The following is a 24,564-nucleotide window of genomic DNA, read 5'->3' as shown; positions in this document are numbered from 1 at the left end:
TTGAGTTGACCAATTTCAAAAAGAATTTCCAAATAATTAAACGAAATTATTTAATTTAATGGAGTACTTACTTTTAATTAATTAAAAAAAGTTATTTAATTAAATGATAAGCCATTCCTAATTAATTAAATGAGGTTATTTAATTGAATAAGAAAAGTGTCTCTTATTAATTAAAGATTAATAGAGCTAGATCTTGCATATTAGTCATTTCCAGAATTTTTTGGTGCGATGGAGTCTCTAAGAAGCGTTGGCTGCCGGTTGGGCTAGGGTTTTTCCCCTAGCCTGTTCCTGGTGTTTGATCTTTAATATTTTTCTGTTTTGTTTGGATTGTTAGCTACTGGACATAATTTGCGTCGGTGTTTTTGGAGATCTTCTGCAGTCAATTTTGGATTGGGGGTTTTATTGTTTGCATGGCAGGGCCTGGGATTTCTTCTCTGTTGGTGAGAACAGATGGTTCTTCTCCAACTATGCATGCAATGCGATCTGAATCATTTTATTCAAGGGAGAGCTCCAAGCTGAAAAAAGTTAATGGTTGTCTTCCGTGTAGCCATGATCGCCCTGTTCTGGTTATTCCTCCAACGGTTGTAATGGAGGACATTGATTATTGGCCCAAGCATGCTTTGATATGCAAATTTCTTGCAATCTGGATTTCCCTATCCGCTCTTGAGGCATGGATCCGTCGCTCTTGGCAGGTGGAAGACGACATGGAGATTATGTTGGCAGGGAATAGTTATATTTTTATTGTATTCTCTTGCATGTCTGATTGTGATCATGTTTTTGAAGGAGGCCCTTATTTCTACAACAATGTGGGGTTATTTGTCAAACCTTGGCATTCAGGTTTTAATTTTGCCGAGGATCTCCCTTCAACAGTGCTAGTTTGGGTTCGCTTGCCTCGTCTTCCCTTGGAATTTTGGTGTGAAGACATCCTTCGACAAATTGCTGCTTTGTTGGGGAAGCCAGCTACGATCGCACATCAAACCCTCGATAAAAAGGTTATTTCTTTTGCTAGAATTTGTGTTGAAATTAATTTGAATAACCCCTTACCAAATTCTTTGGAAATTTGTCTGGGGGATTCTTCTTGGGTGCAGCAGTTAGATTATGAATCCCTCCCTTTCTGTTGCCAGATTTGTCATGAGTATGGTCATTTACTGTGGCAGTGCCCCCGTAACTCGAGTTTCAAAGGAGTGGATCGGGCTACAGCTGGAAATGCTGGTGGTTTGGAAGATACTACAGGGAAAGGACAATCTCAAATGGTTAATACTACCAAGGGGATGAATCCACAAGATGCTACATGTAAGGGTAAGGCTCCAATGCAGGATAAGGATGGATTTACCCCTGTTCATCCTCAAGCTAAGGGATGTGGTCAAAAGAGGCCTTTGAAAGAAAGATTATCTGATTTAGGTTTTAACCGTTTTGAGGTGCTAGATAGTATGGTTCTAGAGGAGGGTATTCCTTCTCCTATCTCTTATGATCCAGCTTGCCCAGATGAGAGATCTGTTCCTAATGATGCTTGTGGGGCATCTCAAGTTGTAGTATATCAGAATCGTGAGGTTCCTGTATCTCCTGTGACAGCGGCTCTGGTGACTCCTGCAGTGTTGGAAGATGATTATGTTGTTTTGGCCAACTTGGTTAAGGATGTGCTACCATCAGGTAAGGGCAAGGGATCTCCTCTCCCCTTGGGGTTGCTGCCTCAACCCTTTACGCGGGCTTCTTCTTCTCCCCCTCTAAGGAGTGGGTGCAAAACAGACCAAGAGAAGATTAAACTCATAGGAGATATATTGATTGAGTCTGGTTCAGTGAAACCTTTGGATTCTCATTTTCCCAAATCTACCCAATGATGATTATTCTCTCATGGAATGTAAGGGGGTTGAATAGCATCCCTAGACAAAAGGCTATTCATAACTTGGTGGTTAATCATAGTCCTGATGTTTTTTGTATCCAAGAGACTAAGCTCTCTATGGAGTCTATGGTCCAACATGCCTCTAGTATTTGGTCTCGTGGCCAATGCCAGTGTGTTGGGGAAACAGGTAGTGCTGGTGTTTTAGCTATATTTTGGGATCCTCAAAAAATTTCTCCTCTTGGCTAGATGTCTTTTCACTCAGCTCTCTCTATGGTAGCTTCTACTCTAAACTCAGGAGAGGTAATCATGGTTACTAATGTGTATGCACCTGTTGATCTTGTGGGAAAGGGGGAACTTTGGGAACATATTCAATATGTTAGAAATTGTCATCCTTATCATCCTTGGGTGTTAGCAGGGGACTTCAATTCAATTTTAAGTCTGGAAGAGAAGCATGGTGGTTTGGCTAGATTAGGCCCTTCTTCTGCTCTTCTTCGGCAACACATATCTCTTTTGCATCTCTCTGATGTTAAGCCTTCTAATGGCCTCTATACCTGGAATAATCGCAGGACTGGTGTTGCTGCTATCTCAGAACGCCTGGATGGATTTCTTGTTTCCTGCTTCTGGCTTAGTGGCACCCTTACTATCTCTTCAGAAATCTTTGATTGGAGGGGTTCAGATCATTGGCCAATCAAATTTTCTGCTATAGGGGCTTATGTTCCGAAGCATCCTCCTTTTAAGTTCCAGTTGATGTGGCTTTGTGACTCCTCTCTTCATGATTTTGTTTTTTGTTGGTGGAAAGATGGTGCCCCTACATATGGTACTACAATGTTCTCATTTTCTAAAAGGCCTCAATATGTTAAAAGGTAGCTCAAGATATGGAATAGGGAATGCTTTGGGAATCTTCACTTTATGAAGAGGCTTGCTCAAGAAAATCTTGATGTCATCACAAGGGAGATTAGCGATCGAGGTTTCTTGGAGTATCTTGGCCAGGCTGAATCCCTTGCTTCTAGAGCTCTAGAAGAATGGGAACTTCGAGAGGAAATTTTTTGGAAGCAAAAGGCTCGAGTTGATTGGCTCCAGGAGGGTGATCGAAACATTGCCTTTTTCCATAAAACAGTGCAATCCCGTCGGAATCAGAGCACTATCTCTTCTTTGGTTAATTCTCAAGGTATCCAACTGAATTCCTTGCCAGCTTTGTTCCAGGAGGCTATTTCATACTTCTCTACCCTCTTCTTTGAGGACTCTCCTCCTGCTGATAATGAAGAAAATATTATTTTGTCCTGTATTCCTTCCCTTATCACTCAGAAAATGAATGATTATCTCATGCGTCCTATCTCTTTGGAAGAGTTGGAGGCGGTGGTCTTTGGCATGCTTAAGGGGAAGGCTCCTGGTCCTGATGGTTTTCTAGTTGAATTCTTTCAGGAATTTTGGGACATCATTAATCATGATTTGTTGGAGGTGGTTAAAGAATCCTATGCTAGCAAGCAGATGCTTCGAGCTTTGAACTCTACATTCTTGACTCTTACTCCTAAGAGAGAGGGTGCTAATCAATTGGAGTTTTTTAGACCAATTGCCTTATGTAATGTGGTCTACAAAGTTATTACTAAGCTGATTGCTGAGAGACTGAAAAGGTGGCTTCCCATTATTATCTCAGAAGAACAAGGTGGTTTTGTTGCTGGAAGACAAGTTTTGGATGGGGTGGTTATTGCTACTGAGGCTATTCACTCTATGGCTACTTCAAGGGAGAGAGCCATGTTTGTTAAGCTGGATATGACTAAGGCCTACGATAGAGTTAAATGGAGCTTCCTAAGGAGTATTCTTCTTTCTTTTGGATTTAGCTCTGACTGGGTGAGTTGGATTATGAGTTGCGTTACTTTTGCCTCTTTTTCTATTCTTATTAATGGTCAACCTTCACAACTATTTGGTGCTTCTAGAGGCCTCCACCAGGGTGACCCTCTCTCCCCATATCTATTCATCATCATGGGTGAAGGCTTGGGCAGATTCATTAAGCATCAGGTGTCCCACAATTCTATTCAAGGCTGGTGGTGGGGTAATGGCTTACCTTCTCTTTCCCATCTTCAATTTGTTGATGATTCTGCTCTTGCCGGTCTTGCTAGGATCAAGGAAGCTGAAGCCTTTCGACATGCTTTGGATGTTTATTTGGCAGCTTTAGGCCAAAAAGTTAATGAGCACAAATATTTCATTTACTTTTTTAACACTCTTAATTCTATTCAGCACAGGATTGTTGGTATCCTACGGTTTCAGATAGGTTCACTTCCTTTGACTTATCTTGGCATTCCTATTGTTGTTTCCAGGAAGCCACATCTCTTCTGGCAAAATTTGATTACCAAGCTTCAGGATAAGGTAAATCATTGGACTCATAGATGGCTTTCTACTGCTGCCCAGGTTACTCTTCTTCAAGCTGTTATCCAAGCTCTTCCTACTTATAGAAGCATGGTTCATGCTGCACCTATTTACTTTCTCAAGGAGTTCGATGCTCTTTCTTAACAATTCCTTTGGAGTGGTAATTTGCGTAGTACTAAATGGAGCTGGGTTAATTGGGCAACTATTTGTAGGCCTAAAAAGGAGGGTGGTCTTGGTCTTCGTTCTGCTCTATTGAGTAGACAAGCTTTGGCTGCTAAACTTTATTGGCGATGGTGCTCTGGACAGCATCAACTTTGGGCTCGTATTATCACTCATAAATATTTTCATCGTGCTGATCCTTGCTCTGTTTCTGCACTTCCTCTTGAAGGTCATGGCTCAATGGTTTGGCATACTTTGAAGACAGGTGCGATGTTGGTGAAGAGGGGTCTATTCTGGATATGTAAAGGAGGTTCTCAGGCTTTGTTTTGGTCTGATGCTTGGGATGGATTCCCTTCCATTTTATCCATATACCCTCATCTTCAGCCTCTTTGTGACTCTTTTATTGCCGCTGAATGGGATAAAGTTGCTCATTACAAGACTCCTTATCAATTGGGACCTATTGTTGGTTATAGATGGAAGCATTCATCTGATTGGCCTCCTGGAGATACAGACATGGATCGTCAGGAGCTTTCTCAAATTTTGGCCTCTAGAGAGTGTTCCTCTTTGCTTGGTCCAGATGTATTGGCTTGGGGCGGTACCTTGTCTGGTAAATATCATGTCTCTGCTAAGTATCAGGAGATAACTAGACAATTATTTGGGGATGCTGAGGTTCCTTGGTGGAAGCAAGTCTGGAATAAAGTTTCTTGGTCCAAGTGCAATTTTTTCATGTGGCTAGTGGCTCACAACCGTTGTCTTACCTGGGATAATCTTTGTAAACGTGGATTTCAGGGCCCCTCTTATTGTGTTTTGTATGGTAATGGAGATGAGTCTGTCTCCCATCTATTCTTCCATTGCTCCTATTCTACTCAGATATGGCACCTTTGGTGGAGCGCATGGGGTTGCTCTTGTTAGCATGCTTCCTCTTTGCCTAAGTTCTGGGCTCGCTTGGGTAGTGCTCCCTCGAAGTCTTCTTCTCTCCATGCTGCTTGGATTGCTGGCCCATCTTTCATGCTTTGGCATATCAGGTTGGAGAGGAATCGTCACATATTCCAAGATGTTCAGCTTGGTGTTTTGCATCTTTGGTGGAAAATATCACATTCTCTCCAGGAAACTATTCTTGTGAAGTGTGAGCTTGATGGGGGTATGGATCCGATTGATCTTGCTATCTGTAATCGCCTCAATTTTCATCTGCAGGATGGGGTTGCAGCTCATAGGTTTCCTTCTATGTCCAGGAAGCTTCACCATCAGAGGAAGGGTCGGGTTAATCGAGATGGGCACTGGACTCCTCCTCCCTGTGGAGTTCTAAAAATTAACACTGATGGTTCTTCTCGTGGGAATCCTGGTCCGGCTGGTATTGGCAGAGTGGCTCGTTGTAGTTCTGGGAATGTTAAATTTTTCTTTTCAATTCATAAGGGTGATTATACTAACAATCTCATGGAAGCTCAAGCTATTTTATATGCTGTGGAACAACGTTGCTTGTGGGGATGGAGTAAGATTATTTGTGAGTCTGCTTCCCAGGTGGTGGTGAACATGCTTTCTTCACAAGAGCTTGAGGATGTTAGTTGGCAGTTGGATACTATTGTTAAGCAGATTCTTTTCTTCTCTTCCTCTTTTCAGTTCATTAGGTTCAAGTATATTCCGTGAGAATGGAATCGACCTGCTGATTGTTTAGCCAAATGGGCTTCTAGTCATGATCCGGGTTGGAATATTAGGGATAGGGGGCAACTGTCCTTTGAGATGGTGCAAGAATTTGATGATCTTGATGATCTACCTTTATGACTGAACTTCACCTTTAATCCTGACCGTTGATTGAAATAGATCTCAACAGTTGATGAATTCCAAAAAAGTCTATTTAAGAGACTCTCATCTCTTCATTCTGAAAAGTTGAATGAGAATTTGCATCGAATTGTTGCTGGAATTCATACTCACATTTGCTCATATTCACATATGCAAAGATCAAGTTTGACCAAAAGTTGACCAAATTTAACCACGGTTGACTTGAGTTGACTAGTTTCAAAAAGAATTTTGAAATAATTAAACGAAATTATTTAATTAAATGGAGTACTTACTTCTAATTAATTAAACAAAGTTATTTAATTAAATGAGAAGTCATTCCTAATTAATTAAATAAAGTTATTTAATTAAATAAGAAAAGTGTCTCTAATTAATCGAAGATTATTTAACTTCATAGAAAAAGTAATTATGAGAGCATATCTAATTTTATTAAATTAAATACCTCAAAAAAATCTCTCTTCAGTTCAAAAAGGGAAATTTTTAGTTCACTATTGATAAAAAATGAGTTAAATGAGTTAACTCCTTTTTCTACTCAAATTGAATTAGTTAACATCTTACTTTACTTAAATTAAATCTGTTAACTCCCTTTAATTTGAAAATCTTCCATTACGATTGATCTTCACTTTTAATCCTAACCGTTGATTGAAATCGATCTCAACCATTGATGAATTCTAGGAAAGTCTATTTAAGAGACCCTCGTCTCTTCATTTTGAAAGGTTGAACGAGAATTTGAATCGAATTGTTATTGGAATTCATACTCACATTTGCTCATATTCACATACGCAAAGATCAAGTTTCACCAAAAGTTGACTAGATTTAACTACGATTGAATTGAGTTGACTAGTTTCAAAAAGAATTTTGAAATAATTAAACAAAATTATTTAATTAAATGGAGTACTTACTTCTAATTAATTAAGCAAAGTTATTTAATTAAATGAGAAGCCATTCCTAATTAATTAAAAGAAGTTATTTAATAAAATAAGAAAAGTGTCTTTAATTAATTAAAGATTATTTAATTAAATAGAAAAGGTAATTATGAGAGCATATCTCATTTTATTAAATTAAATATCTCAACAAAATCTCTCTTCAGTTCAAAAAGGGAAATTTCCAGTTCACTATTGATGAAAAATGAGTTAAATCAATTAACTCCTTTTTCTACTTAAATTGAATCAGTTAACTCCTTATTTTACTCAAATTAAATCTGTTAACTCTTTTTAATTTGAAAATATCCGTTTATGACTAAACTTAACCTTTAATCCTGACCGTTGATTGAAATTGATCTCAAGCGTTGACGAATTCCAAGAAAGTCTATTTAAGAGACCCTCATCTCTTCATTTTGAAAGGTTGAATGAGAATTTGCATCGAATTGTTGCTGGAATTCATACTCAAATTTTCTCATATTCACATACCCAGAGATCAAGTTTGACCAAAAGTTGACTAGATTTAACCACGGTTTACTTGAGTTGACTAGTTTCGAAAAGAATTTTGAAATAATTACACGAAATTATTTAATTAAATGGAGTACTTACTTCTAATTAATTAAACAAAGTTATTTAATTAAATGAGAAGCCATTCCTAATTAATTAAATGAAGTTATTTAATTAAAAAAGAAAAGTGTCTCTAATTAATTAAAAATTATTTAATTAAATAGAAAGAGTAATTATGAGAGCATATCTCATTTTATTAAATTAAATATCTCAACAAAATCTCTCTTCAGTTGAAAAAGGGAAATTTCCAGTTCACTATTGATCAAAAATCAGTTAAATCAGTTAACTCTTTTTTTTAATCAAATTGAATCAGTTAACTCCATATTTTACTCAAATTAAATCTGTTAACTCCATTTAATTTGGAAATCTCCCTTTATGACTGAACTTCACCTTTAATCCTGACTGTTGATTGAAATTGATCTGAATTTTTGACGAATTCCAGGAAAGTCTATTTAAAAGACCCTCATCTCTTCATTTTGAAAGGTTAAATGAGAATTAGCATTGAATTGTTTTTGGAATTCATACTCACATTTTCTCATATTCACATACCCAAAGATCAAGTTTCACCAAAAGTTGACCAGATTTAACCATAGTTGACTTGAGTTGACTAGTTTCGAAAAGAATTTTGAAATAATTAAACAATTTTTTTTAAATTAAATGGAGTACTTACTTCTAGTTAATTAAACAAAGTTATTTAATTAAATAAGAAAATTGTCTCCTATTAATTAAAGATTATTTAATTAAATAGAAACAGTAATTATGAGAGCATATCTCATTTTATTAAATTAAATATCTCAACAAAATCTCTCTTCAGTTCAAAAAGGGAAATTTCCAGTTCAATATTGATAAAAATTGAGTTAAATCATTTAACTCCATTTTCTACTCAAATTGAAATCGATCTTAACCGTTGATGAATTCTAGGAAAGTCTATTTAAGAGACCCTCATCTTTTCATTTTGAAAGGTTGAATGAAAATTTGCATCGAATTGTTGCTGGAATTCATACTCACATTTGCTCATATTCACATACGCAGAGATCAAGTTTGAGCAAAATTTGACCAAATTTAACCACGGTCGACTTGAGTTGACTAGTTTTGAAAAGAATTTTGAAATAATTAAACGAAATTATTTAATTAAATAGAGTACTTACTTCTAATTAATTAAACAAAGTTATTTAATTAAATGAGAAACCATTCCTCATTAATTAAATGAAGTTATTTAAATAAATAAGAAAAGTGTCTCTAATTAATTAAAGATTATTTAGTTAAATAGAAAAAGTTATTATAAGAGCATATCTCATTTTATTAAATTATATATCTCAGCAAAATCTCTCTTTAGTTGAAAAAGGGAAATTTTTAGTTCACTATTGGTCAAAAATGAGTTAAATCAGTTAACTCCTTTTTGTACTCAAATTGAATCAATTAACTCCTTATTTTACTCAAATTAAATCTGTTAACTCCCTTTAATTTGGAAATCTCCCTTTATGACTTAACTTCACCTTTAATCTTCACCGTTGATTGAAATCGATCTCAACTGTTGATGAATTCCAGGAAAGTCTATTTAAGAGACCCTCATCTCTTCATTTTGAAAGGTTGAACTAGAATTTGCATCGAATTGTTGCTGGAATTCATACTCACATTTGCTTATTTTCTCATACGCAAAGATCAAGTTTGTCAAAAAGTTGAACAGATTTAACCACGATTGAATTGAGTTTACTATTTTCGAAAAGAATTTTGAAATAATTAATCAAAATTATTTAATTAAATGGAGTACTTACTTCTAATTAATTAAACAAAGTTATTTAATTAAATGAGAAGCCATTCCTAATTAATTAAATAAAGTTATTTAATTAAATAAGTAAAGCGTCTCTAATTAATTAAAAATTATTTAATTAAATAGAAAAAGTAATTATGAAAGCATATCTCATTTTATTAAATTAAATATCTCAACAAAATCTCTCTTCACTTCAAAAAGAGAAATTTCCAATTCACTATTGATAAAAAATGAGTTAAATAAGTTAACTCTTTTTTCTACTCAAATTGAATCAGTTAACTCCTTATTTTACTCAAATTAAATCAATTAACTCTCTTTAATTTGGAAATCTCCCTTTATGACTGAACTTCACCTTATATCCTGACCCTTGAATGAAATCAATCTCAACCATTGATGAATTCCAGAAAAGTCTATTTAAGAGACCCTCATCTCTTCATTTTGAAAGGTTGAATGAGAATTTGCATCAAATTGTTGCTGGAATTCATGCTCACATTTGCTCATATTCACATACGCAAAGATCAAGTTTGACCAAAAGTTGACTAGATTTAACCATGGTTGACTTGAGTTGACTAATTTCGAAAAGAATTTTGAAATAATTAAACAAAATTATTTAATTAAATGGAGTACTTAATTCTAATTAATTAAACAAAGTTATTTAATTAAATGAGAAGTAATTCCTAATTAATTAAACAAAGTTATTTAAATAAATAAGAAAAGTGTCTCTAATTAATTAAAGATTATTTAATTAAATAGAAAAAGTAATTATGAGAGCATATCTCATTTTATTAAATGAAATATGTCAACAAAATCTCTCTTCAGTTCAAAAAGGGAAATTTTCAGTTCACTATTGATAAAAAATGAGTTAAATGAGTTAACTCCTTTTTCTACTCAAATTGAATCAGTTAACTCTTTATTTTACTCAAATTAAATCTGTTAACTCTTTTTAATTTTGAAATCTTCCTTTATGACTGAACTTCAGCATTAATCCTGACCGTTGTTTGAAATCGATCTCAACCATTGATGAATTCAAGGAAAGTCTATTTAAGAGACCCTCATCTCCTCATTTTGAAAGGTTGAATGAGAATTTGCATCAAATTGTTGCTAGAATTCATACTCACATTCGCTCATATTCTCATACGCAAAGATCAAGTTTGACCAAAAGTTGACCAGATTTAACCACAATTGACTTGAGTTGACTAGTTTCGAATTTTTTTTTGAAATAACTAAATGAAATTATTTAATTAAATGGATTACTTACTTCTAAATAATTAAACTAAGTTATTTAGTTAAATGAGAAGCCATTTCTAATTAATTAGATGAAGTTAATTAATTAAATAAGAAAAGTGTCTCTAATTAATTAAAGATTATTTAATTAAATAGAAAAAGTAATTAAGAGAGCATATCTCATTTTATTAAATTAAATATCTCAACAAAATCTCTCTTCAGTTCAAAAAGAGAAATTTTCAGTTCACTACTGATAAAAAATGAGTTAAATCAATTAACTCCTTTTTCTACTCAAATTGAATCAGTTAACTCTTTATTTTACTCAAATTAAATCTGTTAACTCCTTTTAATTTGAAAATCTCCCTTTATTACTGAACTTCACCTTTAATCTTGACCGTTGATTGAAATCGATCTCAACCGTTGATGACTTCCAGGAAAGTCTATTTAAGAGACCCTCATCTCTTCATTATGAATTGTTGAATGAGAATTTGTATTGAGTTGTTGCTGGAATTCATACTCACATTTGCTCATATTCACATACACAAAGATCAAGTTTGACAAAAAGTTGACCAGATTTAACCACGGTTGACTTGAGTTGACCAGTTTCAAATTTTTTTTTGAAATAATTAAATAAAATTATTTAATTGAATGGAGTACTTACTTCTAATTAATTAAACAAAGTTATTTAATTAAATGAGAAGCCATTCCTAATTAATTAAATGAAATTATTTAATTAAATAAGAAAAGTGTCTCTAATTAATTAAAGATTATTTAATTAAATAGAAAAAGTAATTATGAGTGCATATCTCAGTTTATTAAATTAAATATCTCAACAAAATCTCTCTTCAGTTCAAAAAGAGAAATTTCCAGTTCACTATTGATCACAAATGAGTTAAATCAGTTAACTCCTTTTCCTACTCAAATTGAATCAATTAACTCTTTATTTTACTCAAATTAAATCTGTTAACTCCCTTTAATTTGGAAATCTCCCTTTATAACTGAACTTCACCTTTAATACTGACCGTTGATTGAAATCAATCTCAACGGTTGATGAATTTCAGGAAAGTCTATTTAAGAGACCCTCACCTCTTCATTTTGAAAGGTTGAATGAGAATTTGCATCGAATGGTTGCTGAAATTCATACCCACATTCGCTCATATTGACATACGCAAAGATCAAGTTTGAGCAAAAGTTGACCAGATTTAACCACGGTTGACTTGAGTTGACTAGTTTCGAAAAGAATTTTGAAATAATTAAACGAAATTATTTAATTAAACGGAGTACTTACTTCTAATTAATTAAACAAAGTTATTTAATTAAATGGTAAGATGTTCCTAATTAATTAAATAAAGTTATTTAATTAAATAAGAAAAGTGTCTCTAATTAATTAAAAATTATTTAATTAAATAGAAAAAATAATTATGAGAGCATATCTCATTTTATTAAATTAAATATCTCAATAAAATCTCTCTTTAGTTCAAAAAGAGAAATTTGCAGTTCACTATTGATAAAAAAATGAGTTAAATCAATTGACTCCTTTTTCTACTCAAATTGAATCAGTTAACTCCTTATTTTACTAAAATTAAATCTGTTAACTCCGTTTAATTTGAAAATCTCCCTTTATGACTGAACTTCACCTTTAATCTAGACTGTTGATTGAAATCGATCTCAACCATTGATGAATTCCAAGAAAGTCTATTTAAAAGACACTCATCTCTTCATTTTAAAAGGTTGAATGAGAATTTGCATCAAATTGTTGCTGGAATTCATACTCATATTTTCTTATATTCACATACGCAACGATCAAGTTTGACCAAAAGTTGACCAGATTTAACCACGATTGACTTGAGTTGACTAGTTTCGAAAAGAATTATGAAATAATTAAACAAAATTATTTAATTAAATGGAGTACTTACTTCTAATTAATTAAACAAAGTTATTTAATTAAATGAGAAGCCATTCCTAATTAATTAAATGAAATTATTTAATTAGATAAGAAAAGTGTCTCTAATTAATTAAAGATTATTTAGTTAAAAAGAAAAAGTTATTATGACAGCATATCAAATTTTATTAAATTATATATCTCAACAAAATCTCTCCTCAGTTCAAAAAAAGAAATTTCCAGTTCACTATTGATCAAAAATGAGTTAAATGAGTTAACTCCTTTTTCTACTCAAATTGAATCAGTGAACTCCTTATTTTACTCAAATTAAATCTGTTAACTCCCTTTAATTTGGAAATCTCCTTTTATGACTGAACTTCACCTTTAATCGTGACCGTTGATTGAAATCGATCTCAACCGTTGATGAATTCCAGGAAAGTCTATTTAAGAGACCCTAATCTCTTCATTTTGAAAGGTTGAATGAGAATTTGCGTCGAATTGTTGCTATAATTTATACTCACATTTGCTCATATTGACATATGCAAAGATCAAGTTTGACCAAAAGTTGACCAGATTTAACCGCAGTTGACTTGAGTTTACTAGTTACAAAATTTTTTTTGAAATAATTAACAGAAATTATTTAATTAAATAGAGTACTTACATCTAATTAATTAAACAAAGTTATTTAATTAAATGAGAAGCCATTCCTAATTAATTAAATGAAGTTATTTAATTAAATAAGAAAAGTGTCTTTAATGAATTAAAGTTATTTAATTAAATAGAAAAAGTAATTATGAGAGAATATCTCATTTTATTAAATTAAATATCTCAACAAAATCTCTATTCAGTTCAACAAGGGAAATTTCCAGTTTACTATTGATCAAAAATGAGTTAAATCAGTTAACTCCTTTTTCTACTCAAATTGAATCAATTAACTCCTTATTTTACTCAAATTAAATCTGTTAACTCCATTTAATTTGGAAATCTCCCTTTATGACTGAACTTCAGATTTAATCCTGATCGTTGATTGAAATTGATCTAAACCGTTGATGAATTTCAAGAAAGTGTATTAAAGAGACCCTCCTGTCTTCATTTTAAAAGGTTGAATGAGAATTTGCATCGAATTGTTACTGGAATTCATACTCACATTTGCTCATATTCATATACGCAAAGAACAAGTTTGACCAAAAGTTGACCAGATTTAACTATAGTTGACTTTTGTGTACTAGTTTCGAAAAGAATTTTGAAATAATTAAATTAATTTTTTTAATTAAATGGAGTACATACTTTTAATTAATTAAACAAATTTATTTAATTAAATGAGAAGCCATTCCTAATTAATTAAATGAAGTTATTTAATTAAATAAGAAAATTGTCTCTAATTAATTAAATATTATTTAATTAAATAGAAAAAGCAATTATTATAGCATATCTCATTTTATTAAATTAAATATCTCAATAAAATCTCTCTTCGGTTTGAAAAGGGAAATTTCCTGTTCACTATTGATCAAAAATGAGTTAAATCAGTTAACTCATTTTTTTACTCAAATTGAATCAGTTAACTCCTTATTTTACTCAAATTAAATCTGTTAACTCACTTTAATTTGGAAATGTCTCTTTATGACTGATCTTCACCTTTAACCCTGACCGTTGATTGAAATCAATCTCAACCATTGATGAATTCTAAGAAAGTCTATTTAAGTGACCATCATCTCTTCATTTTGAAAGATTGAATGATAATTTGCATCGAATTGTTGCTGAAATTCATACTCACATTTGCTCATATTCACATACACAGAGATCAAGTTTGACCAAAAGTTGACCAAATTTAACCATGGTTGACTTTAGTTGACTAGTTTCAAAAAGAATTTTAAAATAATTAAACAAAATTATTTAATTAAATGGATTACTTACTTATAATTAATTAAACAAAGTTATTTAATTAAATGAGAAGCCATTCCTAATTAATTAAATGAAGTTATTTAATTAGATAAGAAAAGTGTCTCTAATTAATTAAAGATTATTTAATTAAATAGAAAACTTAATTATGAGAGCATATCTCATTTTATTAAATTAAATATGTCAACAAAATATCTCTTCAGTTCAAAAAAGGAAATTTCAAGTTCACTATTGATAAAAAATTAGTTAAATCAGTTAACTCTTTTTTTTACTCAAATTGAATCAGTTAACTACTTATTTTACTCAAATTAAATCTGTTAACTCCGTTTAATTTAAAAATCTCCCTTTATGACTGAACTTCAGATTTAATCCTGACTGTTGATTGAAATCGATCTATACCGTTGATGAATTCCAGGAAAGTCTATTTAAGAGACCCTCATCTCTTCATTTTGAAAGGTTGAATGAGAATTTGCATCGAATTGTTGCTGGAATTCATACTCATATTTGCTCATATTCACATATGCAAAGATCAAGTTTGACCAAAATTTGACTAGATTTAACCAGAATTGACTTGAGTTGACTAGTTTTGAAAAGAATTTTGAAATAATTAAACAAATTTTTTTAATTAAATGGAGTACTTACTTCTAATTAATTAAACAAAGTTATTTAATTAATTGAGAAGCCATTCCTAATTAATTAAATGAAGTTATTTAATTAATTAAGAAAACCGTCTCTAATTAATTAAAGATTATTTAATTAAATAGAAAAAGTAATTATGAGAGCATATCACATTTTATTAAATTAAATATCTCAACAAAATCTCTCTTCAGTTCAAAAAGGGAAATTTCCAGTTCACTATTGATCAAAAATGAGTTAAATCAGTTAACTCCCTTTTCTACTCAAATTGAATCATTTAACTCTTTATTTTACTAAAGTTAAATCTGTTAACTTCTTTTAATTTGGAAATATCCCTTTATGACTGAACTTCACCTTTAATCTTGACCTTTGATTGAAATCGATCTCAATCGTTGATGAATTCCAAGAAAGTCTATTTAAAAGACCCTCATCTCTTCATTTTGAAAGGTTGAATGAGAATTTTCTTTGAATTGTTGCTGGAATTCATACTCACATTTGCTTATATTCACATACGCAGAGATCAAGTTTGACCAAAAGTTGACCAGATTTAACCACGATTGACTTGAGTTGACTAGTTTCAAAAAGAATTTTGAAATAATTAAATGAAATTGTTTAATTAAATGGAGTACTTACTGATAATTAATTAAACAAAGTTATTTAATTAAATGAGAAGCCATTCCTAATTAATTAAATGTAGTTATTTAATTAAATAAGAAAAGTGTCTCTAATTAATTAAAGATTATTTAATTAAATAGAAAAAGTAATTATGAGAGCATATCTCATTTTATTAAATTAGATATCTCAACAAAATCTCTCTTCAGTTGAAAAAGGAAAATTTCCAGTTCACTATTGATAAAAAATGAGTTAAATCAGTTAACTCCTTTTTCTACTCAAATTGAATCAGTTAAACTTTATTTTACTCAAATTAAATCTGTTAACTCCATTTAATTTGGAAATCTCCGTTTATGACTGAACTTCACCTTTAATCCTAACCGTTGATTGAAATCGATCTCAACCGTTGATGAATTCCAGGAAAGTCTATTTAAGAGACCCTCATCTCTTCATTTTGAAAGGTTGGATGAGAATTTGCATCGAATTATTGCTGGAATTCATAATCACATTTTCTCATATTCACATACGTAAAGATCAAGTTTGACCAAAAGTTGACCAGATTTAACCACGGTTGACTTGAGTTGACTAGTTTCGAAAAGAAGTTTGAAATAATTAAATGAAATTATTTAATTAAATGGAGTAATTACTTCTAATTAATTAAACAAAGTTATTTAATTAAATGGGAAGCCATTCCTAATTAATTAAATGAAGTTATTTAATTAAATAAGAAAAAGTGTCTCTGTAAGGTTCCTCTTCGCACGTACTTATTAACTATGAATTCCTCTGTTAAAATCTATTGTATGAGAATTGGATGAATATGAAGTTATGTTTTCTATTGTGAATGCCCTAATGAAACTAAGAGCAGTTGGCTCAACCATGTTTACGCTTAGTGATTCAAGAACTATTTCATCAGCTCGACTATTTAAAACATTAATTGTTACTAACAATGATGCTAGGTGCTTTCACCTGATAATGAGGTTTGCCAATTTTGGTACCTCAATGATTAATTGGTATGCTTTCAGATAGTTCATTTTATCTTATTAATGATGCTTATGATATGCATACCTGACAATGATTATTCTAGTAATTCGATCTAAATTAGTGCTTAGAAACATGTATGATGAAGTGAATGAATGCGAACTAACACTTTGAATTTTTCCAAGTTTAATGAATAGAATAAGATGGATAATTGAATTGTGGAAATGAATGCTTTTATTAATGTGAAAATCTTGATGCGTATTTTATGAACATATGTTTCTTGAACTACTGATGGGTGCAATGAGTGTGCAGGTAATCTAGTCGAGAAATCCAATGGAGAGACAAGCTGAACCCCTTGTTTTAAATTTTGTTATCCTTGTATTGTCCATCTTTAAAGGTTGTTATTTGATTTTATTTTTTTCCCCTAACTTTTATGTATTCCTACCAAGTCTCTAAGGCTTAAAAATGTTAAATTTAAGCACCCATGGGTAAGGGTATGGGTTGAGGGTACTTTCCACCCACTTTTGCCACCCTAGTTGACTTTTAGGGTCACTCAAAAATCACATTTATGGTTGATTGCGAAAATAGATTGTCATCCACTTGAGTGGAACTCAAACTCCATCATAAGGTTTCATGAAGTCTAGTTGAGTTAAGGGATCCCTATTTAGTGGATTTTTGGAGAAAGTTTTTGGGTTGTCACCCAATCTCTAGTTTCAGAGAAAGTTTGGAAGATAGTTGGACATGGAAGGAAGAAAAGGATAAGCTCTTCTCAAACCTCCATTGTTACCATAACTCCTTGGTGAAGGTAGGATTCTTGGCTCTTGTATTTTTCTTTCTCCATGTTTGATCATGCTTGTTCTTGCATATAGTGTTGTGTTGTTACATGTTGCTTGCTTGTATGTTGGGTTGATTTGGAGGGTTTTTTTTTGTGGGTTGTTCTTGATGTTTGCTTGTATGTCTTGATGTATTATTTTGAGGGGTTTTCATAGGGTGTATTTGGCATCACTCACCCTTGGATAGGGAAGAAGTGGCCATGTTGGGGGTAGGGCTTTAGTTGGACCTCAATGGTGCAGAGTCTCCTTTCATGGTGAGAGGAGGGAAAAAAGGGTAGGGTGTATGGGCCCCTATCGGTCATCACATACCTTATTAATATTGTGAAATATTGAGTATGGAAAGGAAAGAAATTCCTTGTTGGATTGGCCCCGAAAGGGCATTTGTGGAACAAAGAAAGTTCCTGAGATTTTAGCCCCGAAAGGTCTATGTTAAGGTATGGTGATTGACATCTCCCATTGGGAAAATCCACCTCCCCCCCTAAATAGGGTCCTATGGATGGATCTATTGTATTAAACCGGGATGGGTGTGTGTTGAAATTTGTTTTTGTGTTGTGTTGAATTACCTTGGATCACGTGAAGGACCTAGGAAGGGTACGTAGATCCTTGCACATTTAAGGGTCTTGGTTGCTTTGGAAGATGGAATTTTGTATGCTAATCCCTTACTTTTTTTGTTGTTCATCGCCTCTTACCTTGAGTTGACCAGCGCGCATGCAAGGTGAGGATGTGGCCAGGTCTTCCCTGATAGGCCCTGTCAGTGCGCAGACTCATTGGGCAGCATGGGTTATGATGGAAGGAAGCCAAGTGGTGGCTAGGCCACTTGGCTAGTAAGTGTCATAGGTTAGTTTAGGTAGTTGTAGACTAGGTTAGTATAAGTTATTAGTTAGTAGTTAGGATTATTAATAGTTTTAATAAGTTAAGCATTAATTTAATTATTTAGATTATTATCTAATTTTGTTCAATCAGGAAGGGAGTGTAGGTTAGTAGTTTTAGATTTTACTTTAATAGTTTGTTGTTAGTAAAGCTAGTGTTAGGTTAGTGTTAGTTTGTAATAGGGGTTAGTATGTGTTGCATAATTTTTAAGTAAGTTAGAATATGTTTCATAGATAGTTACTTTTGTAAATTGTTATACCTTTTATTAGTTAAGTTTTAAATGTAAATTAATTTGTTAGTATAATTTGTAGATTTATAAATTAAGTTTTGGAATTATAGTTTTAGTAAGTTAGTTTAATTGGTTTAAAATTATAAGTTATTTTAAAATCTAACATGTAGTTAAAAATTTAAGTTAGTATAAAGTGAAATTTAGTTTGGATTATAGTATTAGGAGATAGTTTTAATTTTATTTAAGTTTTAAAGTTTTAATTTTGTTGCTTAATTTTTATTGGTTAGAAGTTAAATTATGTTTGTTATTTGATAATTGTTTTAAAGCTATATGTTAATTCAAAAAGAGTTTAGTTTAAAATTAGTTTAGGTTAGTTTAGTTGCTTGTATTTTGTTAGTGTTAGTTAATAGATTAGTTGGTTGCCCCAAAAAAAAAAAAGGTATTAAATTTAGAAAGTTTCTTTTAATAATTTAAAATCAATAGTAAATATAATGTTAAATTAGTAATAGTTATAATCAGAAATCAATTAGTCTTAATTTAAAATTATAGATGTGAGTTAGTTTGATTTCGATATTTTCAATTGTTAGATATTATGGATATAGTCGTTAATTTGGATTTGATTCCTTTGAATTAATTTTTAAATGTATTTAGTTTTGGTATCGAAGTAGGTCTGAATTTTTGAGTACTAATTAGTTTTAGATTTGAGGTTATTGTCTATTTAAAATAAGTTTTAATGTCGATGCGATTTGGCTAAGTTGTTTCTTTAAACTAATTTTGTAGTCATCTGCATCATTATTTAAATAACTTTTACCATAATTTTATCGATATAAATCTAATAACAAAAGTTTCAAAATCTTAACGATGTAATCGTCTTCGTGTTTATAATCCTAAAACGTAATGTAGAGAACCTATACTTAAATTATGATCGCAAAACTTATGTAACGTGAGTATTATAATGATTATAATATGCAGTATAATGAATGATAACGTTTACCTCTAATTCTATGTGTATATCCATGGTGAATTAGATTTTGGATTAAAGTTTTTATACATAGTTAGCATGAGTTGAATATTTAAATCTAATTGATCTTTTAGTGTTCAATCGATTAAATATTGGATAGTAATTAGAAAGTTAGTTTCTATTATTAGTATAATATGTCATTTAAGTAATGTCGTTTGATTTGATTTGTTAAAAGAAGTAATTTAGTATTATTGTGCTAGTAACTAGTAATTACTAAGTTGAATCTCAGTTGTATTAAAGTTGATTGTAGAGATTAGTCACTTAGTTTAGTTTTAGTTTGTAAATATTAATTAGTTTTGTTTTGATTAGTAAAAAGGTAGTTTAGATGTTAAGAAAGTTAATCATTATGTTTATAAACATAACAAGTTATGTTAGACTACCCAGATAATGTGATTCGTTCTACGTAGTTAAATTTAAGACTAATTTATATTGTTCTTCAAATAACTTAAAATTATCGTTGAGATCTTAATGTGACAACGAACTAAATGTTATTACATATTTAATAACGACAATTTACTTTACCGATGCATTTCTTCACGCGAGTATAATTCAGGATGAGTGTAGTAAATCTAATTTTTGCGATCAGCTCTTAAACCCTAATGAACCTAGTAAGTTTAAAAAAAAAAAAATTGTGTGTTTTTTGCCCTTACTTTTTGGGCATGACATTTTGGTATCAGAGCTAGGTTTCGTAACACTTGGGCAATAATGGGTCCATGATAAGAGTGGATGTTTAAGTATTACCATATGAAACAGGAAATTCTCCTTGCATAATTTTATGAAGCTAATGTATTCTTTCTAAACAATGATATTGAGAATAAAAGTAAGCAAAACTTGGAATTTCTATTAACTTTTGAAAATGCTTAACCACATTGGATACACGTAGTCTTTAGGGCTTAAAAAAAATTGATTTAAGTGTAAGGATGTTATAGTTATATTAAAGTATATTATGATCTTATTAAGAAACTGGAAACTATATTGAACAAAATCACCCTAAAGGGAAACTAATTATGAACCCTAATTGTAGAGTAGCGTGGATGAAGATAAGTATGTAGTTAGTATGTGGGGATCAACCAGAGTTTGAGTGACATGGTCGTTAGACCACCTTATGAGATTAGTTCAAGATCCCCATAATTTATTTGGAAGACCTAAGATTTCTCTTTTTCTTCAGATACCTTGGTACGACCGCACTATGTCAGTTATGTACATTTTGTAAGTGATCGAACTTATTTCCTTATTTGTTTGATTTCAGATTTTTGTACTCTTGATGTTCTTCCTTGTCGCCATTAATGTAATGTGGGCCTATGTAGCCAACTATATTATTGATAATTCCATTTGGCCTCTTGGTTATGTCTTCATTTTATTTTTATTTTATTTAAAATTTTACTATTGTGGCCACTCTTTATTTCCTTGATTTCAGATCCTTGCGTTGGATGTTTTATCCTTGATGTTGAATATAAATTTTGAGGCTTTTCTTGTGAATTTTTTTTTTTTTAGTGACATATGGTCGACCTACCAAAACAGGATTCTGACAGTTAAGTGGATGTTTAACATTTAGTTTGGAATTATTGGTGAGTATATTTGTGCCCCACCCTCTCCCAAGACCTTGAGCATAGAATTAATGTTATCTATTGACTATTATGAGTAACAAAATTGTACACCAACATAAGTTTGGTTAAGGGAATAGGTTAATCGAAAGGACTCTTAGATGTGCATGTGTAGCGATGGACTTGTGGAATACCTTACCTTGTTATTATTATTAGAAGCTTATTTTCATAAGGGTTTAGAGTGTTTTATATATATATGACCAAGATGTTTAAGGAATAATTGACCCTGGAAAATGTAACCACGTCAGAGTTTAGGGTTGAACTTCTTCTTTTAGCAATAGTAATCAGACAAATAGTTTATCATTCTGGTGTATGTATGTGAATTATTAATCATTCTTTTAATAAGAGTAAATTTTGGAATAAGTCCAGACAAGGTCTAGAACAAAATGAACATTTTAGATATGCGACTTTTGGGAGGAAGTCAAAGGCTAGTGGAGGAGAATGTAAGGTTCCTCTTCGCATGTACTTATTAACTATGAATTCCTCTGTAAAAATCTGTTGTATGAGAATTGGATGAATATGAAGTTATGTTTTATATTGTGAATGCCCTAATGAAACTGAGAGCAATTGGCATCTCTTCATTTTGAAAGGTTGAATGAGAATTTGCATCGAATTGTTGCTGGAATTCATGATCACATTTGCTCATATTCACATACGCAAAGATCAAGTTTGATCAAAAGATGACCAGATTTAACCATTGTTGACTTGAGTTGACTAGTTTCGAAAAGAATTTTGAAATAATTAAAAGAAATTATTTAATTAAATGGAGTACTTACTTCTAATTAATTAAATAAAGTTATTTAATTAAATGAGAAGCCATTCCTAATTAATTAAATGAAGTTATTTAATTAAATAATAAAAGTGTCTCTAAATAATTAAAGATTATTTAATTAAATAGAAAAAGTAATTATTATAGCATATCTCATTTTATTAAATTGAATATCTCAAAAAAATCTTTCTTCAGTTCAAAAAGGGAAAATTTCAGTTCACTATTGATAAAAAATGAGTTAAATCAGTTAACTCTTTTTTCTACTCAAATTGAATCAGTTAACTCCTTATTTTACTCAAATTAAATCTGTTAACTCCTTTTAATTTGGAAATCTCCCTTTATGACTAAACTTCACCTTTAATCCTGACCGTTAATTAAAATCGATCTCAACCATTAACGAATTTCAAGAAAGTCTATTTAAGAGACCCTCATCTCTTCATTTTGAAAGGTTGAATGAGAATTTACATCGAATTGTTGTTCAAATTCATACTCACATTTTCTCATATTCACATAAGCAAAGATCAAGTTTGACCAAAAGTTGACCAGATTTAACCATGGTTGACTTGAGTTGACTAGTTTCAAAAATAATTTTGAAATAATTAAATGAACTTATTTAATTAAACAAAGTACTTACTTCTAATTAATTATACAAAGTTATTTAATTAAATTGGAAGCCATTCCTAATTAATTAAATGAAGTTATTTAATTAAATAAGAAAAGTGTCTCTAATTAATTAAAGATTATTTAATTAAATAGAAAATGTAATTATGAGAGCATATCTCATTTTATTAAATTAAATATCTCAACAAAATCTCTCTTCAGTTCAAAAAGGGAAACTTTCAGTTCACTATTAAGTAAAAATGAGTTAAATTAGTTAACTCCTTTTTCTACTCAAATTGAATAAGTTAACTCCTTATTTTACTCAAATTAAATCTGTTAACTTCCTTTAATTTGAAAATCTCCATTTATGACTAAACTTCACCTTTAATCCTGACCGTTGATTGAAATCGATCTCAACCATTGATGAATTTCAGGAAAGTCTATTTAAGAGACCCTCATCTCTTCATTTTGAAAGGTTGAATGAGAATTTGCATCGAATTGTTGCTGGAATTCATACTCACATTTGCTCATATTCACATACGCAAATATCAAGTTTGACCAAAAGTTGACTAGATTTAACCACGGTTGACTTGAGTTGACTAGTTTCAGAATGAATTTTTAAATAATTAAACGAAGTACTTACTTCTAATTAATTAAACAAAGTTATTTAATTAAATGAGAAGCCATTCCTAATTAATTAAATGAAGTTATTTAATTAAATAAGAAAAGTGTCTATAATTAATTAAAGATTATTTAATTAAATAGAAAAAGTAATTATGAGAGCATATCTCATTTTATTAAATTAAATATCTCAACAAAATCTCTCTTCAGTTCAAAAAGGGAAATTTCCAGTTCACTATTGATTAAAAATGAGTTAAATCAGTTAACTCCTTTTTCTACTCAAATTAAATCAGTTAACTCCTTATTTTACTCAAATTAAATTTGTTAACTCCTTTTAATTCGGAAATCTCCCTTTATGACTGAACTTCACCTTTAATCTTGACCGCTGATTGAAATCGATCTCAACCGTTGATGAATTCTAGGAAAGTCTATTTAAAAGAACCTCATCTCTTCATTTTGAAAGGTTGAATGAGAATTTGCATCGAATTGTTGCTAGAATTCATACTCACGTTTGCTCATATTCACATACGCAAAGATCAAGTTTCACCAAAAGTTGAACAGATTTAACCACGGTTGACTTGAGTTGACTAGTTCCGAAAAGAATTTTTAAATAATTAAAACAAATTATTTAATTATATGGAGTACTTACTTCTAGTTAATTAAATAAAGTTATTTAATTAAATGAGAAGCCATTCCTAATTAATTAAATGAAGTTATTTAATTAAATAATAAAAGTGCCTCTAATTAATTAAAGATTATTTAATTAAATAGATAAAGTAATTATGATAGCATATCTCATTTTATTAAATTAAATATCTCAACAAAATCTCTCTTCAGTTCAGAAAGGGAAATTCTCAGTTCACTATTGACAAAAAATGAGTTAAATCAGTTTACTCCTTTTTCTACTCAAATTGAATCAGTTAACTCCTTATTTTACTCAAATTAAATCTATTAACTCCCTTTATTTTGGAAATCTCCCTTTATGACTGAACTTCACCTTTAATCCTGACTGTTAAATGAAATCGATCTCAATTGTTAATGAATTCTAAGAAAGTCTATTTAAGAGACCCTCATCTCTTCATTTTGAAAGGTTGAATGAGAATTTACATCGAATTGTTGTTGGAATTCATACTCACATTTGCTCATATTCACATACGCAAAGATCAAATTTGACCAAAATTTGACCAGATTTAACCACAGTTGACTAGTTTCGAAAAGAATTTTCAAATAATTAAATGAAATTATTTAATTAAATGGAGTACTTACTTCTAATTAACTAAACAAAGTTATTTAATTAAATGAGAAGCCATTCCTAACTAATTAAATGAACTTATTTAATTAAATAAGAAAAGTGTCTCTAATTAATTAAAG

Source organism: Cupressus sempervirens, chromosome 5, assembly GCF_028749045.1.
Source record: "Cupressus sempervirens isolate cs-2001-9-10 chromosome 5, ASM2874904v1, whole genome shotgun sequence".
NCBI lineage: Eukaryota > Viridiplantae > Streptophyta > Pinopsida > Cupressales > Cupressaceae > Cupressus > Cupressus sempervirens.
The sequence above is the reverse complement of the archived record's forward strand: the minus strand, read 5'-3'. Positions refer to the sequence as shown.